This window comes from Gadus chalcogrammus, chromosome 22 (assembly GCF_026213295.1).
Source record: "Gadus chalcogrammus isolate NIFS_2021 chromosome 22, NIFS_Gcha_1.0, whole genome shotgun sequence".
Taxonomy (NCBI): Eukaryota; Metazoa; Chordata; class Actinopteri; order Gadiformes; family Gadidae; genus Gadus; species Gadus chalcogrammus.
Window position 1 is genome coordinate 20,804,937 of NC_079433.1, and position 17,686 is coordinate 20,822,622.

The 17,686-nt window shown below is 43.7% G+C and overlaps 1 long non-coding RNA gene across 1 annotated transcript; it reads left to right on the top strand.

Annotated features, from left to right (window-relative positions):
• Nucleotides 1–705: 705 nt before the first annotated feature.
• On the top strand, nt 706–1,382 carry LOC130376096 (uncharacterized). Its single transcript, XR_008893942.1, has 4 exons — nt 706–794; nt 948–1,014; nt 1,198–1,246; nt 1,348–1,382. It is a non-coding gene; the product is annotated as an uncharacterized LOC130376096 (long non-coding RNA).
• Nucleotides 1,383–17,686: the final 16,304 nt, after the last annotated feature.

A 17,686-nucleotide genomic window follows, 5' to 3' on the forward strand; every position in this document is an offset into this window, starting at 1 on the left:
TAGCCGTTAAGGGGCTGGACCAATAACCAGAGGATTGTAGTTTTGAATCCCACCCAAGACGCCGAATGAGGTCCCCCCCCCCCCCGGCTGCACGCTGCTCCGGGTGTAGTAGTACTACTAGTAAATACTATTACTACTAGTAATGGTGGTATCCCTGGATGGGTTGAATGCAGAGAAAGAATCCCCCCAAGGGGATTAATAAAGTATACATTATTATTATTATTATTATTATTATTATTATTATTATTATTATTATTATTATATGTGTGTGTTAGTGAAGGAGACTAGGAAGGAAGGAAGAGCAGCTCAATTCTTGAGGTTCAGGGAGGTTAAAGAGGCAGAGAGGAGGACCTCCTTTTCAAAGCTTAAAAAGAAGCAGGCCATTACAGTGAAGGTAAGTTAATACAGAGGTTTTAGGTCGTAATGTGACTATTTAAGACCCAGTAGTCATGTTTGTTTTTTTTTTTCTCTTCTTTTCTGATTTCTGTAGATTTCGATTGGCATCATGTCAAGGACCAAGAATGGTTTAAAACCTCAAAGAGGGAAAACCATGCCGTTAAATGTTGAACCCCAGTGGTCAACAACCCAAATCTTGCCAGCTGCTTTAAAGAAGCAGCAAGATTTTAATCAAAATGCAATGGTAGATGGAGAATATGTGCTTCTCTATCCTGATGGATCTCAGGTAGAAAATATATCTGGTACAGACAGACCTTTTGTTCTTGAACATTATAAAGAGGCAATTGGGAAATCTTACCAGAGGATTACGCTGTACATCTGCCTTCTTCAGGATTTGAGTAAGTATTGAAATGAACTACATGTATGTAAATAAATAAATAATAATAATAGCTAGTTGGTGGTAATTGAGTGAGTCCTTAATTGGATTCAAAGAGGTTGTGAAATTGCCACATATTTTGGATATATCTAGCCTAATAATGATCTTTTCCAAGGTTATGGAGATGACTCATCTTCAGAATCCGATGATTGTGAAGCATTTGGTCGGCTTCCAATGAAAATGTAAGTTTCTCCTGCTATTTTGAGACATGTGCTAGCGATTTTTGAATATCCATGTATTTCACAGCATTCATTTTTGAAATTGCTCTAAGGAATAGATCAAGCATGTTGTCCTCTGTATAACATATGGACAATTACTTATATTCTGATTTAAATTAAGTGATTCAAATTATTTGTGTGTTTTAGGTCCCCAAAACAATCTCTGCCAACAACATCCAGGGCATCTGGTGGGCAAGTATGTATTATTATCAAATGTTATTAAGTTCCATGTTACTGATGTGGTGATGTAATTATTGTTAATTTGTTTGGTGTTATCTCTATCTCTTTCATCAACAGGCCAATGGAGCAGGAGCAGGACCCAAAAAGACCACATCACCAACACATCATGTGAATTCTACAAGTAAGTCATAATGGATTAAATTAGTTCTCTCAGTGCAGTAATATCTTTTTGGCTTTTGGTTTTGCATGAAATATTTGACTGCGGAAAGTAATTGATTACAGTACCAAAAATAACACATTTTCCAGTAATTTCACAGCAATTTCATTGTTCCTTTTATCCACAGTACATATACAAATGTATATGCACCAGTTGTCATTGACAGCAGTTCCTCAGATGTTGAGGAAGTCGACTACTCTCAGGTGGAAGACAGGTACTTTGATACAAATAATGCTGTTAGCCTTGTTATTTTTTTCTTTCCCTCAGATGAAATATTAATCGGCCCAATTACATTGGGCATTTTACCTGGTTTCTGTTGCCATATTAAAGTAAATATTTGAATTTCATATGTTTTTACTTAAATGACGCCTTAACAGAAAAACAATCTGGCAAAAATTATTGAAAGCTTGCAACGTGTGCTTCATGCTTATGCCCATCACATTTCCTCACACTCATATGGTGTACTTACTGTAATGGGCCCATAAAATACAAAAATATTAATATTTTAACCATGTTCATAACCAAGAGGAGGCAGCGTTAATGTTTCCTGCCTCACCCATGTTCTTTTTTTGCAGAGAGCAAGTTTTTGGACTGACTGCTGCTGACGTTTTGTCCAATCTGTCAGAAGCTATTGACACGAGCAACTGCAGCAGGTTCAACATCAACCGTGCCAATGTCTGGGATGGGGCTCTGAGGGGATTTAAGCGGTCCTCGTTTGACCCCACCGGTAGCCTTTTGGTGAAATTCACCGACGACATCGGGCAGACTGAGGACGCCGTTGACACAGGAGGGCCTACGCGGGAATTCCTCACACTGTTGATGGACGCCATTAAAAACAGGCGTTTTTTTGAAGGCAGGGAAGATGGCAAATACCTGTCATTTGACAGCAAAGGTAATTTGGTTTTTGCCACATTTTGACAGTATTATAAATCTATTTGAACTAACCCTGCAACATTGCCATCATTAGATGCAGACGGTGATGAGTACTTCCATGTTGGAAGAATGGTGGCCATGTCCATTGTCCATGGTGGTCCAGGGCCTCGTTGCTTTTCCAAGAACTTCTACCACTACCTAGTGGGTAAGGTGAAGACTATTGAGGCCCCAATTGCAGACGTACCTGATCCTGATCTCAGGAATGTTCTCCTTGAGGTAATTGTTTTGTGTTTATAAGCATATTCAATAAAAAGAAAATATTATTTTGATGAACAATCAACAATATGGACACCCCAGTAACTTTACAACCAGTGTGATACTGGAATAAAGCCAGTGACTTCCATGTTTTGTTTCACTTCTATGTACATTCAAATACAAACCCCTGTCAAAGAGGAATTTAAAATATTCTATAGTCTCATCCTTGGTGATTATTTTTGTTGATTCTCAAGTATAACTATTTACAATATCAACACAAATTATATTTGTGCAGTTTTGTCTGTTCATTGCTCTTATTTTACTCTAGATTAAGAATGCAACAACCTTGGAAGAACTCTTGGAACTTAACGATAAGCACGCTAGCATGCTTCAGACAGCAGGATGCTATCGATGCCTGAGGACACTGGAGGATAAGGAACAAGTTGTAAATGATTACATCCAGTGGTATTTCACCTACCGCAACCATGTTTCCTTCCAGAGGTAGGTCACTCTGACTACTCTGTAGGAATTCCAAAGAGAATGTGAATGAAACTCAAATGAATGTCAGAAATGGTTAGAGTCCTACTGGCAGTGTGACTGGCAATAGCATTAAGAACTTACCATGATCTGCCTCTTCCCCTCACCCCCAACCTGGATATAGGTTCAAGGACGGCCTGGCTACCCTGAACCTTTTCAATGCTCTGGAACAACATCCCTCCCTGTTCCAGCCTTACATGGTTTACAGCGCGGAAGACCTGAAAGCAGAGACTCTAGAGGCGCTGTTCCGTCCACAAATGAGCCCAACTGGTAGCTCAAACCGCCAGGAGGAGGAGAGAGTGCTTGGCTACTGGCTGGACTACTTAATCGCTGTAAAAGGTATTTTTTGTATGTTATTTAAAGTGGCTGTTTAAAGTGAAGTCCACAAATGGATGATAAATCTTAATGTGTTTCATTACTCCCCACTCCCACAGAGGAAGCATCTGGGCTGTCCCTGCAGGACGTTCTGATGTTTGCAACAGGCCTAAAAGAAATCCCAGCAGCAAAATTAACACCACAGCCTCAACTCACGTTCCAGAAACACTCAAGGTTTCCTGAGGCTAATGTCTGCTCAAATACATTGAAACTCCCGATATTACCCTCATATGAGATGTTTGAGGAAGCCATGAGTTATGGAATTAGGAACTCCCCTGGATTTGGTCTCCTTTGAGACCTGCAACTGTTTTTATCAGACATGCAACTGTTTTAACCTGCATTTCAAAGTTCATTGTGCAGTGGCTGTTAGTTTTTCAGGGTCTGTACATATAAAGCTATATAACATTGTTTAAAGAAATTAAATTATTTTCATAAGGTGTACGACGTTTGTCTCTTCTGAAACATTGTGAGAATTTAGACTTCTGTTTTTCTTTGCATAAATTGGTCATGAAATGTAACCTGATCTTGCATGAAAGTCACTTTTAGCTTCAGTGTATTTGTTTATACTAGGTGAACCCCAAAAACAGTCATTGTGGTGGTGGAAAAGGTTTTAATTTAACCATGGGTCAAACTTTTTAAACATTGAAGATGTCCATAACAATACACACTGGAGGCAGTGCTGTCTGAAAGAAAAAAAAAAAGTGGCATAGCTACACTCATTGAGTCTAGCTTCCCTGCTTACTAAGCAGGCACTGCTTAATGTGCCGGAACGCTGATCCACTGTCGCCTAAAATAAATGGAACATGAACAAAATAACTGAATAGAAAAAAAACGATGTCCATATTATTGACATATTTAGTCCAATGAACTACTGTCCAACACTGGGGGAATGTGCTGCTGGTCAAGCATGAGGAGGTGGGGCGTCCCAGTTCAAAGCGAGCACACCATCCAACAAGGCAATTCTAAAGTCCAGCCATCTCCTTAAGTGCAAGGTAATTGTCAACAGCAGCTGGCCAGTTGATGGGTGGAGCGAGCTGGCTCTGTCTCTCCAAGTTGGCAAAATATGCTTGGAGATCATTATCTCCACACAAACTGTTTGTAGGCGGCAGAAGGTCTTTGAACTCCTGTAACACTTGGGGATCCACTTGGAATCCACAATCCCTTCCACCAAACCTAAGGCCGCACAGAAAGCACAACAGTGAACTCATGAATAGTTATATTTCAATCTCGAAGGCTAGGGTATAGGCAGTCAATCATGATGGCTTTGGTAACGAATACAAAGACCTACACAGTGAAAATGCAACCTAGCATTTAATGAAAATGACAGTACAGGTGCTATATACAAACCTGTGAGGCAGGTGGTACATGGTCTCCGGTTTTCCAGATGGACAGAGAGACTGACGGACAGGCCTGATGGTGTGGTTGTTCCAAAGCTCTCGGTGCTCATCAAGCTCTTTCTGAAAAATGCCCAGGAAGACATACCGTACAAGGCACTTGTGTTCATGGGTGCCGTTGAAGTAGTGCCTGTCTCTCAGGTCACTAAATAGATCCATCCAGAACTGTGTCCTAATAATGGAATGAGAGTATACAAAGTGATTTACCTCAGTGTTGTATAAATGTTTCTAACACAAACATAAATAATTAAATATTAAGAGAGCGCGTGCGTGTCTGCCTTCTTCTATTGACACCTTCAAACTTACCTCTGTTTCCTGAAAATGGACCACCAGCTTTCAATCCTTTGATTGGCAGTTGAAGTGCCATGCATGTGGCTGAGAGGTCCCGCAAATTCATCGGTGTGATCCTCTCTTAATGAACATTGGATTGCAGCCATGTCTCCGTTTTCTGTCCCACAGTCTGTCCGAAGTCGTGCTGGAACTACGCCACAGTTCGAAACACACTGCAGGTAATATTGTGCTATTACTGCAGGGTTGTTGTTGGTGCTGCCACTACTGAGCCACATAAGCCGCCTGGAATACCCATCGATGCAGCCACTGATGGCAATCCCAAAGGGCTTAAGTTTGTCGTATCCATCCGCGTGCCACACCTGATTGGGTCCTGCAGCGCAATAGGATCGCCTGAAAAATCGGCGCCTATGACGGAGATACTCTTTCTGGATTGAGGAATCTGAGTGCTTGCATAACATTATCTCGTCTGACGGTCAACGAATGCGTCTGTTGCAGGGTCTGCCACATAGCCCTGTAGCCCAAAAGCTGTCCTGAGCCATTCAGTTCAGTCCTGATGGCAGAGTTCAAAGTCTCCATCGGAGCATAACTTGCCCTCCGACTAAGGTTGAGCTGTTTCAGCCTTCTTTTGAGAGTTTTCAGGCTCATTACTATCCCGTGTTTTGTCTCCAAAAAATCGCAGATAACGGTGTAGGAGTGGCCCTTTCTGAAGAGGTCCCGGATAAGGTCTTCCTCTGAGGCCTCAACTAAAGTCATGGACACACAAAGACACACACAAACACACACACGGACGGGCACACACAAACACAGACAGCAGGCTGATTAATTGATATAACTAATATGATTTAATGGGGGTTGATAAATTGTGGCCTTGCTGACAGCTAAAACCATGGGACATTTTTATGCAGCACAGAGTAATGGAAGCACAGTGAGGGATGTTACCTGTAGGCCCACAGCCTTCGCTTGACGAGGTGGATGGAGTTGATGGGAGCTGTGTAAGGAACCCCACATTCTGCCCACATGACGGGCAAAACTTGGGAGCATCCCCCAGTTGCACCGCACAGAACGGGCAGAACATGTCAATCTGAAAGATAAAAAAATAAATAAAAAATAGTTCAGATATCAGGCCTTCTCTTGCATTACCACGTCATGACAACAATGTAGAAACAACCACAAATAATGCTATTTAGTGACCGGGAGCGAGCTAGCCAGCTAGCTTCCAGCTAACAACGTTTGGAGAACGTTTAACAATTATCTGTCTAATACTATCTAATATGTTATGGGGACAATGACTAAATATGTTGAAAACACACAAAACCACTTCATTATCATAATAAAAGAGAAACACGTACCTCTTGTAGCACAATCAAACGACTTAACACCTTCGTAATTGAAAAGAACCGCCAACTGGATATGGGTCTGTCACTGATTATGGTCCCCCGGGACACATTTCCGTTGTCAGAACTTGCAGTTCGTTTCCCTATTTGCTCGTGTTATGAAATCGATGCAGGTGTTTTCTGAATTTGCATGTGTTTTGGCATTTGCAGCGCACGTGTTGTGTAATCGATGAAAGTGTTTTCTGAATTTGCAGGTGTTTTCTGAATTTGCAGGTGTTTTCTGAATTTGCAGGTGTTTTCTGTATATGCAGGCGTTGCGGCGTTTGCATGTGTTGTGACCCCTCTCGGCCACCGTACTACGCTGCTAAAAGTTATCTAAATATTGTGTTCTGTCCATTTGCACATTTATGGCTGGACGTGATGATCATAATCATAATTGTGATGACAGATCCATTGGAGGGACATAAATTGTCTCCATGATCTGCAAAAAGAGGATGGACTGCATGCTGCCAATAAAATTACAGACAAGCATGTCTACTTTGAGAACCACAAGATGAGGGTGAACCTGGCTGCACAGACACTGAGTCGCTCCGTGTCAGTGGCTCTCCGCACAATGAGGGATCTTTGCTACTATCAGTTAAAGGACTGTGAGGCAACGGCAGAATTTATTGAAGTAATACAATTAGGGATTATAGAACCAAGTACCCGTTTCTTATTTAACTAGTGCATGCCTGTACATCCATCAAAGTGGTAAAGCTCTGAAATTGGCTGTAGTACAAAGCAGACCTATGGAAAGAAGGAAGTCAAGCAAATACTAATACTTGCATTTTTACTTGCAAGTCGAGCATACAGTTTAGAAATATGTACCTGATACCTTATGATTTACATGCCGATATGTCTTTCCACTGGAACCACCCCTGGCCACCTCCAGTGTGAAGACCTGGCAATATCAGACCATCTTGCCATCTCTTTCTCTGTCTCTGTGCCCACACCCCGTCTCCCCAGCAAACGTACCATCACATTTCGGAAAACGAAACAGGTGCACACTTTTGTGCTGTCTACCGCCCTAGCGACCCACCTGGCCACACCCCCTCCTAACACCTCTGTGGACGGGCTGGTGGAACTCTACAACACAGCTCTCTCCCTCAGCCTGGACTCTGTTGCCCCTCCCATAACCCGGCAGGTCTCCCTCTCTCGCCCCGCCCCCTGGTTTACTCCTGAGCTTCGCCTCATGAAGGCAGCTGGCCGCCAGCTTGAGAGGCGTTATAGAACATCTGGCCTCACTGTACACCAGGAGGCTTACAAAGACCATGTCAGGGAATACAAGGAGGCCCTCTCTAAGGCAAGTACTCTACTACTCCAAGCTTATCAATAACCAACAAAACCACCCCAAAAAACTTTTCTCAACCATCAACCGTCTCCTGCACCCCCCTGACGCTCCCCAACCCTCTGACGCACTGGACCTGTGCTCCCGGTTCCTGGAGTTCTTCCACAACAAAGTGGAGACCATTCACAACCACCTCCTCCAACACTCTCCGTCACTGTCTCAAACTGACCTTCATCTTGGTGCCGACACCCTGTAGTGCGGTCTCTCCGCCTTTGCAACACTGGACGCTAACCAGGTGCACGACTTAGTGTACCGAGCTAAGTCCTCCTCCTGCAAGCTGGACCCCATGCCCACCTTCCTGGTGAAAACCTGCCTACCTGTTATCTGCCCCTTCATAACTGACATCATCAACTGCTTGCTTGGTTCTGGTGTGGTGCCCGCAGGCTTCAAAACTGCAGCAGTCATTCCCACCCTGAAAAAGCCCCGTCTGGACCCCGACGACCCCAACAACTACCGCCCGATCTCCAACCTTCCTTTCCTAAGTAAAATCCTGGAAAGAGCAGTGGCTTCCCAGCTCCAACACCACATGGCCCACCATGAGCTCTTTGAACCCCTTCAGTCTGGCTTCAGAATTCACCATAGCACCGAAACTGCCCTCATTAAAATCACTAAGGACCTCCTCACTGCCGCCGACAATGGCCTCATCTCCATTCTTATCCTCCTCGATCTCTCAGCAGCCTTTGACACAGTATCCCATTCCATCCTCCTCACCCGTCTTGCTGAGCTCATTGGTCTCAGTGGCTCAGCCCTCCTGGTTTCAGTCCTACCTCGCCAACCGCCAACAATACGTCACCTTGGACGATGCCACCTCCACCATGGCACCTGTCAACCACGGTGTTCCCCAGGGATCTGTGCTCGGCCCTTTACTATTCACCATTTACATGCTCCCCCTTGGTCAAATCATCCGTCATCATGGTCTCAGTTTCCACTGCTACGCTGATGATACCCAACTATACATCAGCACCAAACCCTCAACTCAGTTTCCACCGGCCCCACTCATCAACTGTCTGCAAGACCTAAAAATCTGGATGACCTCTAATCTACTCAAATTGAAGAGCAATAAAACAGAGCTCATGGTCGTGGCCCCCAAGTCACTGCTCAGGAAGGTTGGGGATCTTCTGCTGGAAGTGGATGGCTGCCCTATCACCCCATCCCCCGTAGTCCGCAACCTGGGTGTCATCCTTAACCCCACCCTGTCATTTCAGCCTCATATCAACAACACCACAAAATCTGCATTCTTCCATCTGAGAAACATTGCAAGACTCCGACCCTCAATCTCAGACTCAGTCACTGAAACACTCATCCACTGCTTCATCTCCACCCGTCTGGACTATTGTAATTCCATCCTCACAGGTCTCCCCTCCAAAACTTTGGAACGACTGCAATATGTTCAGAACTCAGCTGCCAGGGTTTTAACTGGCACTAAGCCCTGGCAGCACATCACCCCCATCCTGATGCAGCTCCACTGGTTACCTGTTAAGTCCCGGATCAAGTTTAAAATCCTCCTACTCACCTACAAGTCCCTACATGCTCTGGCCCCCCGTTAGCTCTCTGACCTCCTCCATCCCTACACCCCCCTGCGGTCCCTCAGGTCCTCTGCTAAGGACCAGCTGGAAACCCCCCGCACCAGACTCAAGACCTTTGGGGACAGGGCCTTCTGCCCCCACTCTGTGGAATCTGCTCCCCCTCCATGTCCGCTGTGCCACTTCAGTGGAGTCCTTCAAAAAGCTCCTGAAGGCACACCTCTTCTTAGAGGCCTATGGCCTTTAACCTGCCCCCCCCCCCCCTGTGTACACCTCTTGTAAAGCGACCTTGGGTACCTTGAAAGGCGCTATATAAATTGAATTTATTATTATTATTATTTATAGATTATTGACCTGCTGTTTGATATAATGAATGGACGCAATCCTCGTGCCAAAGGATGCAAAGCTCCCTTGGGTGCTATTAATTGGACGGAGAGGAAGCCATTTTTCTCAAGAGCTAGGGAGTACTTGCTCACTTTGGTGACAAAGATGGAACCCCTCTTCACCGGACAAGAGGTCAACTAAAATAGTGTTTGTTAAGTTCATGACATGAGTTCTCCGATACTCTATTTCCTTATGCATCGAGTTCCCAAGATGCTCCGTTGTTCCCTTGTGAATCGCGTTCCTAAGATGCTCCGTTGTTCCATTATGCATCGCGTTCCTAAGATTCTCTGTTGTCCTGTTATGCATCGCGTTCCTAAGATGCTCCGTTGTTCTGTTATGAACCGCGTTCCTAAGATGCTCCGTTGTTCTGTTATGCACCGTGTTCCTAAGCTGCTCCTAACTGCTTTAGTTTTGTTTCAGTTGGAATTATCTTGTATTCAGTGTGTTTCAGGTCCGACATGTTTCTAAATGGTATGTATTACACAACACAAGTACATGTAGGTGTCAAAATGGTAGGTATTGGTAGGTATTTTAGTATTGTGCATGTGTTACATTTTTGCATTTGTTCCAAGTTATTGTTCCACTGTCGACAAGAATGGGTTATTATTACACATTACCGATGTCTGTGATGGAGAATTCAATTACTGCTTTGAATGAACAAAATCAAGGCTTTGTTGGGGTGTCTTGTGACATGATCAGAGTAATACAACTTTTTTCTTTTGCAGGTACTTGTCGGTCATCGGATTTGTCATCAATATCGACACGTTGATGCTGATGATTCCTGAACTGCTCCAGGTTCAGCGGTATGTGCTCACCTACAGGTTCAGCCAGGATCACTTGGAGCTCCTATTTAACTCAATCAGAGCGTCAGGTAGGGTTGATGTTTTAATAATAAACAATACATTTACAATAAACAATAAATTCTTAAAATATACCTAAAGCGTATGGAAGCGGTGTACAAGAAGGGACAAAGTCGACTCTTTTTCTTGAGGAGAATAAGGTCATTTAACATCTGCCAACCCTTCTGTGCACTGTCTACCACTCAGTGGTGGCCAGTGCTCTGTTTTTCGCTGTGGCATGTTGGGGAGAAGGCGCCTGCACAGCGGACAAAAACAGACTGGACAAGCTGATCAGGAAGGCCAGCTCAGTGGTCGGGGCTGAGCAGCTAAAGGTCCAGCAGGTGGCAGAGGCCAGAATCCTCAACAAACTGGCCTCAATAATGACTAACCCGACTCACCCACTCCACGCCCTGAAGGTGATCAAGAACAGCACCTTCAGTCAGAGACTAATTGCACCAATGTGCAAAACGGAGCGGTACAGGAAGTCCTGTAAACCAGCTGCCATACGGTTTTATAATGCACAAAAATAACTTTGCACTTTGTAGTATTTATTATTGTATTTATTGTTTAAGTATTTAAGTATTTTAGCTATATGAGGGAATGTGTGTTTGTTATGTCCGTCCATACGCTGTTGTCACACTGTAATTTCCTGTAAAGGATTATTAAAGGATCTATCGATCTATCTATCTTTCTATCTATCTATCCATTCGCCAACATTTCGGCCCTTGTGTCCGACCACAGTTATCTCCCCATTCGGTTTGGTGGACTGGTGGAAAATGCTCTGGTCTACATAGCAGGATTTTTAGTCAGGCAGATTCTACCAAAGCTGTCCTGTGCTGTGTGCCATTTGAACTTGGTCAGAGATGCTGTGCCATCTTCATTTGACAAGTGACACCAAGTACATGTAGGTCTCAAAATGGTAGGTATTTTAGAGTCGTGCATGTGTTCCATTGTTCCAAGTTATTGTTCCATTGTCTACAAGAATGGGTTATTACACAGTGTTACCCCTATATGGGCTGGAGTGGGCCTCATTTTCAGCCCTGGAGTTTCATGCCTCAGACCGGCCCACTTTAGATCACAACCTATCATATTAAAATAATGTAATTATAACTTTACATGTTAAGCATACAATAGCGCACTGTTCTCTAAAGCCTCGTAATTCCATGTATTTTTTCTAAAATAATTCCAAATCAGTGGAAGTAATGGTTGCTTCACAATGGGGATTTATTTCAACATGAGTGCACATCTCCACCATTATTCTTTGCAACACAACATCCTTTTCAACAAATTATAAATAAAATAAATAAAATATTATATTAAATTTGAAAAAAAAAAAAGGGTTGCACTCTGTAATAATATAATCAGAACTTAGATTTCACCAATACAACATCAGCATGTCGTTTTCTGCAATATCAAATATCAAGCAAATTAGTGTTTCGTTTGTTTACAGCCTGCGCGCAACGTGATTACCGGCCAAACATTAGCGATTGGTTATGGCAGATCCAGAGTGGCACTGGGCAGATCCAATAGTTTTAATCTTCAACAGACACCCGCCTTCAAGTGAGTTAACGTTTGTCAATTGAGTAGGTCCAGACTCTCTGTGCAAATTAAACAGGCCCGGTTCTACGGGGGTGCATAAACATGCATTGCACCCCCAAAAAAATTGTTTGCACCCTCAATTGAAAAAATAAAAGATTTTTATAAATATGATGATAATAATAAAATACATGCTCACAAAACAAAATGTAATTAAACTAACGCTTTTATGTATGGTGTTTTGTTTACATGTTGCTTGGCAACAGTCCGCTCAGTGGGGATCTATTTTTGTTGGCGGAAGCAATTTCATTCGTTTATATGATTAAATAAACAAACAAATCACAATCTATTGTCAATTATTATTATTAACAGTACATTTTACTAGTATAACTGTTGTATAAAGCAATATCACCCTCGAGGACGCAATGTTGTCGCTCTATATCAGCGCTGCTGTGATTGCCTCCGGCGGCCGGCATCGTGTGTCGTGCCGGCGTCGTGTGCAAAATGCGCGCACCCATATAGTATATCTATGGCGCGCACGGCAGTGACATTGAACTTCTTCGGCAGCAACAGTTATACATCCGTTGGATATCCATTTAGCAATGGATATCCGAAAATGGCAAAAAAAAAACACAGCAGAAGACATTAACCAGAGCAGGGAGGAGGATGGAGACATTGTGGGTCACGGCAGCCGGAACAGTTGACATTACTTCGGCTTCTGTCAACGTCAGCGCTATAACCGTTGTGGAGGCTAGCACTAGCAACGCCAGCTCAATCCTGCCCGACTTGCTGCCTTTGCCGGCGCCGCCCTCACTCACGGACAAGCAGCCTTCGGCTTCGACACTGCCACCCGTTGGCGGCTCGCAAGTGCCAGGGGATCACGGAACAACACAGCCTACCCAGGTATTTCTTAAAACATATCCGACTCGCCTGTATAGTGGGGTAAAGCTGTCCTTTTGCAGCACGTGGTTTGCTGTTAGAGAATGGCTAGAGTATTCGTGTGAGAAAGATTAAATTTTCTGCTATGCCAGCAGAAACTTTGGGTCAAATGAAAACAGCACCGATGCTTTCACCATGACTGGCTACAACAACTGGCGCCATGCTCTTGTACGTGGAAAGGGGCTGGGAAGGCACGAGTCCAACAAAGAGCACATGAAGTCAGTGGCATTGTGGAAGGAGAGGCGTGCAAGGAGTGTGACTGGTACAGAGATTTCCACAATTGTAAATACAGCACAACTGGAGAGGAACCGCACCTATGTAGCCAACACATTCTCACTCCGAGCGCGTCGATTTCTGACGAACGGTCAGTGACTTTGGCTTCAGTTTCTGACGCAAAAGGGTACCCTTGCGCTTCTTTTTTCGACGCATGGGGTTTTCAACTCCTTACAATGTAACAACTTCACGGGGGAGCCGATGCCTGCACATAGAGACGCTATGAGCATTCATCCCATTGGCTAACGGAGGACCTTTGCGCTTCTTTTTTCGACGCAGGGGGTTTTCCACTCATTACAATGTAATCCCTCCACGGCAATATATGAAGCTATGAGCATTCATCCCATTGGCTAACGGAAGAGCCGATGGCTGCACATAGAGACGCAATGAGCATTCATCCCATTGGCTAACGCAGGACCATGTGCTTCTTTTTTCGACGCAGGGGGTTTTCCACTCATTGCAATGTAATCCCTCCACGGCAATGTATGAAGCTATGAGCATTCATCCCATTGGCTAACGGAAGACCCGATGGCTGCACATTAACGGCGATTTTACGAGAGACGCCGAGATCGTTTAATGGCCTGTGGCATGTGCCACCGCGACTACTGACATACCATGGCATATGCCGTTCTGGAACGGTAACTGCCGTTCTGAAACGGTAACTACCGTTCTGAAACGGTAACTGCCGTCGCGACCACTGACATACCATGGCATATGCCGTTCTGGAACGGTAACTGCCGTCGCGACCACTGACATATATGGCATATGCCGTTCTGAAAAGGTAACTACCGTTCTGAAACGGTAACTACCGTTCTGAAACGGCAACTACCGTTCTGAAACGGCAACTACCGTTCTGAAACGGTAACTGCCCTCGCGACCACTGACATACCATGGCATATGCCGTTCTGGAACGGTAACTGCCGTTCTGAAACGGTAACTGCCGTTCAGGTGGAACGGCATATGCCGTTCAGGAAAGGCATATGCCATTCTGGAACGGTAACTGCCGTTCCAACAATGGTATGTGACACCAGCATAACTCCTCCGTATAATTTCAAGACAGGTATCGCCGTGAATTTGAAGCTATATATATTTTGTCTTTATTGACACTATATCACAACATAACGCCGTAAATAAAGGCAAGGCAAGGCAACTTTATTTATATAGCACTTTTCATACACAAGGCAGACTCAAAGTGCTTCACATATAAACATTGTCATACAATAAAATAAAATAATAGATAAGTAAAAGAAAACATATGCAAAGAAATGGGTAAATAAAGGGATTTACACGTTTCTCTCGTCCGTGCTGTTGTTAGGATATTTCCGATCGTTTTGTTGTTGTCTTTTGTAATAACAGATGCTTTTGAAAACAGCCAGACTTGCTCCGGTGACGGTAGTTAGCCTAGCCACCTAAAGAGGTCTGTTTAGGTGTCTATAGACAGGGCTCTCAAGTCTCACGCATTCGGCGTGAGACACACGCAATTCAACCCAAGCACACGCTCACACGCCACACTTCGTATTTCTCACGCAGAGAAATTACCAGGATAGCGCCCAACCAATTTGGGCCTCTATTTAACAGTGGAGGTAGGAATCAAATGGGTTTCCCGTACGTATGGTAATCCGGAGGTCCTCTTTTGCCCGGACATGCCCTCTTTTTGAGACACAAAGTGTGGCGGAATTTCAAAATCGTCCGGGATTTTATTTATTTTCATGTTCACATTGAATTTGCGCTGTGTTTCTCGTGGTTGTTCACAAACTAGTTAGGCTATGCCCGCCTCCCCTCCCCTACTCATTTCTGTTAGCTTTGCATTGGTGGAAGTGAGTAGGGGGAGTGGTTAAGTAGAGCCTTCAGATTAGACGGTTTGACCTACTTAGGTACCGTCATGTTTTGTAGAAAAATTTTACCATTGTTTTATAGGGACAAACATTAACACATTTCTCCTACAGGGGATTGATAAAGTACTATCTATTGAACAGAAAGAAACACTTGGTCATACTTTACACACTTTACCACAGCATTGGCCTACTGAATGCCATAGATATACTTTAAGCATTGGACTGAATTCCATTATGTATGCCAAACAAAAATTCGTATATATGTTGTTATAAGAATGATTATGTAGCTGTGAATCATGAGTGGTATGCGTGTATGAACGGGCAAATACCACAGGAAAGGTGTGGCATGCCAGCGGAAAAACGGTAGGTGCCAGTAGAAACTGGTAATTACCATTTTACATGAGTGGCATGCCAGCGGAAAAACGGTGGGTGCTGTCACGCCAAATTTGTACCGGGTGCCAAATTTGTACCGGGCACGTCATCAGTTGTCCGTTGCCTAGCAACGGACAACTGATTACGTAAGGGTTGTCCGTTGCCGGGCAGGTTTCAAAAAACATTTGCGCTCATGTTGCCAAAGACGAAATAACATAATACAGATAACGGATCGCTAGATAACACTTGTTTTTACTTTATATTTGTATTGTATTTAATTGTTTAATCAAATTTAGCTAGTAAACTGAGTGTTTAAAGCAGGTTTCAAAAGACATTTGCGCTCATGTTGCCAAAGACGAAATAACATAATACAGAAAACGGATCGCTAGATAACACTTGTTTTTACTTTATATTTGTATTGTATTTAATTGTTTAATCAAATTTAGCAAGTAAACTTAGTGTTTAAAGCAGGTCAAGGACGAAATAGCACAATACAGATAACGGATCGCGCGAATGAACGAGCTTGAAGGTTCGCGAATGTTCGTGAACCTTTCACGTCATTCGACGCGATCGTCCGTTGCCTGGCAACGGACGATCGCGATCATCTGTTGCCAGGCAGGTTTGGAATGGATTACCTATGGATGACGTGCCCGGTACAAATTTGGCACCCGGTACAAATTTGGCGTGACAGTGCAAGTAAAACCTGGTAATACCATTTTACATGAGTGGCATGCCAGCGGAAAAACTGTGGTTCCAGTAGGAAATGGAACTTCCGATTGACATAATTGGCTTGCCAGCGGAAAAACGTTTGGCCTGTATGCCATGATACCACTGGATCATGTCGATATAGAAAGGTTTATGACACTGGATCAGAGTTAAATGATAGGAACCTGTAGGCCTACTTAAATTATTTGGTTAAACACTGTCGTGGCAATTTCTGTATCAGATATTGCGTCTAAGCAGATGAGATATTTAGATGCAAAAAGCACACAATACTGTTGACAATTAGTGGTTATATATATTTGTATTAAAAGTACGAACAAAGATACATCACAACATGCATCAACAAACAACATAACAGGCATACATTACAATAATCTGGGGCCCCAGATGGGAGCTCCTCTTTGCGTGTTACTTCATTCTCTGAAGGTACGCTCAGACAAGTCCACTGAGTCTTCCAATCGATGAGTTCTTATTCGTTTGGGTTTATTAGGGGGTGGTCCCCCAATACCAAAAGCCTTTGTGTACCAGATGGTTATCTTTACAACTGCAGCTGTGGGGAATGCATTGGAGGGGGTAGCGGCCGTGCCATCGAAAACCCCTGGCTTGGTTGACGCTAGCCAGGGGGTCGAGAAAACAGGCCCACACATCAAAGGATTGCATGGAGGGTGATTTACATGACAAGAAACATAGGAAAGGGCAGGCAATAAAATGCTTCACACGACTCTCGAACATTCACACTTTAAATGACCCAAAAGGAGCCCAGAAGGCAGACACTATATAAAATTACACAGAATAGCAACAAAACTTAAATTCATATAGACCAAAACAATACAACATGTAGATTTTCCATCACAACACCAATAAGAACAAATGCAAAATTTAATATTTGGCCTATTGAATAGTTATGAGCTGAAGCAGTAGGCTGTCATACAGTAGGCTATATTATAGGCTACGCTACTAGAACATCTTGATAAAACACAAGTGGAAAAATGGATGACTGTCTAGCCATAGCCTACAGTGCCACCCCATGGTAGATATAGGGACCTGGCTCTGTGGTGCACTAACCGGAAACTACGATCGCAACCGCAATAAACATCTCGTTTTTGAACGGTGAACTCTTTACACATAGTAGTTATAAAGCTATTAAAACTACAAAATGACTCCATTAATGCAGGATATGTGGAAAATGCATTGACCTATTAAAGAAAATGCGCCGACGTTGGCTCAGCCTGGCTCCGCCTCTTCAGCTACGTAGCTAAGATGGCTGCCGTAGAGCACGAAAAGTGTACATCAATCCAAACTCTGCGGTTTGACCGTTTTGAGTATACCATCGGGGTCCTTTCACTACACTTCCTTTCGCCCTGATCTT